We start from the raw sequence: 2,093 nt of genomic DNA, 5'->3' as shown, positions 1-2,093 counted from the left end.
CAGAGGGAGCAGCAGCAGAGGGAGCAGCAGCAGAGGCAGCAGTGGGGGCAGCAGCAGTAGGAGCGGTACAGGCAGCAGCGGGGGCAGTAGCACAGGGAGCCGCAGTAGAGGCAGCAGTAGTGGGTGGGGGCAGCAGCAGGGGGGCAGCAGCAGAGGGAGCAGCAGTGGGGGCAGTAGCAGAGGGATCAGCAGCAGTGGTGGGGGCAACAGAGGGAGCAGCAGCAGGGGCAGCAGAGGCAGCAGAGGGAGCCGCAGCAGAAGCAGCTGCGGAACGCATCCTGCTAGTCTCCAGTCTCCCGCAGCAGCAGCGCCCAACCCTTCCCCCGCACCACGCCCCACCACACCGGGGCGGGACAACACAATCGGGGAGGATATTGGAAATCTAATATGAGCAAGGCAGTCGGCGGGGCGGGGCGTGGCGGGGCATGGCGGGACGTGGCGTGGCGAAGCGGGCCAAGGTACTCAAGGAGGCAGTAGTCCCGGGAGGTGTGTCCTGCAGGACGACACAGATGGGGGCAAGGCGCACGCAGATATATATTTCGCGAGGAATATTGCGCAATCGCAGCGAAAGGAAACTGTATAAATGCAGAAGGAAATGTATAAATAAAACGAAAGCCATCGGCATGGCGCAAGCAGCAGCAGCTGACCGTATATGTAATGAATAATATTGCGTTCGGCAAGACCTTTATAATGCCCTGCGGGGAGGTGGAGGGAGGGGAAGGAGCGGAGGGAGAGAAAGAGGGGGGGGGGGGGGGGGGGGGGGGGGGGGGGGAAGACAGAGAGAGAGAACCGATCTTATTAAAGCAACATTCGCTCCCCCGGCATAAATATGGAGCGCCCCCTTATATACCACTAAAAGGCACCCCCTACACACGCTTCGCACGACCCTCACTACTTTCACCTTCCCTTCGGGCCGAGCCGGGCCCCTCCAGTCATTATCGGCAAGCTGACCCGCACAACAACACGCGAAACACTACCCCTCCAACTGACTAACTCTCTCTCTCTCTCGCTCTCTCTCTCTCTCTCTTGCACACACGCACTCCGCACCCCTTCACTGAGAACGCCTGCCGCGCTTTTGTTGCCGCGGCTGTCCCACTAATCACATTACTCGTTTCCACGAGACAATTCCACACGGCTGCCTGCCTGCCGTCGCCTTTGCCTGCTAAACTTTTTTTTTTCTCTCTCTTTCTCTTTCTCTCTCCCTCTCTTTGTTTTCTTTCGCGACTCTCTCTCTCTCTCTCCCCTAACTCCCGCGCCGCGCGGAAAGGAGAAACGCGGCGTCGAAAATAGCATTAAAATCAGCACCGCTTCGCATTTAACGCGACTAATTTGCATTATCGATCAGCGTCCACTGACTGCACACGAGAAAGAAGCGCGCGGATTGGAGCTGCGCGGATTAATCTGCGAGCGCTGCAAACAAACAACGCGAGCAGGTAATTGCATAATTATCATCAAGAGGAAGATTAATCAAGTGCCCCGCGAAAGAAACTTTGGACGGAATTTCGGAAAACACTTTTGCACAGTGCTTTGGTCGAATCAGCCTTTTTGCTCTTAGAAATCGAAGGCGGGCTGTTAAGTTTTGAGTAATGTCAAAACTAGTGACTTTGAAATTTGACTTTGTAATTTAACGATGTGGTTATGGGTGTGTAACGTTACGGCATTCATCACGAAAATTTTTCCTGTGAACCTCGGATGAATGTAAAATGTGGTCTCACGGAATCCGCGAACCTATAGCTTCACAGTGTTTCCCTCCAGATGACGCGGCTACGTGCCGATATGTTGGGCACGAGAGTGCAGTGCAAGCAAAACGGGGGTGGGTGGGGAGCAGGGGGAAGAAGAAGAAAAACTTATTGAAAGCGTCCGGAGATTTCGTTTCTATCCTTTCCGTTTCTCAGCCTCCCGGCCGACCCGGGGTTGTGTGCCGTGGGTGTGTGTGTGTGTAGGTGTGCGTGTCGTGTGTGTGTGTGGGTGTGTGTGTGTGTGAGAGAGAAGGAGTAGGTGTGTGTGTGTGTGTGTGTGTGTGTGTGAGCGACACGCCCCACTTACTGATGCAGCCACGCAAGCCGGAGACCACGAGGCCATAAAGCATTCCT

Source organism: Frankliniella occidentalis, unplaced genomic scaffold, assembly GCF_000697945.3.
Source record: "Frankliniella occidentalis isolate FOCC.00 unplaced genomic scaffold, Focc_3.1 Scaffold5, whole genome shotgun sequence".
In the NCBI taxonomy this organism is placed as follows: domain Eukaryota; kingdom Metazoa; phylum Arthropoda; class Insecta; order Thysanoptera; family Thripidae; genus Frankliniella; species Frankliniella occidentalis.
The sequence above is the reverse complement of the archived record's forward strand: the minus strand, read 5'-3'. Positions refer to the sequence as shown.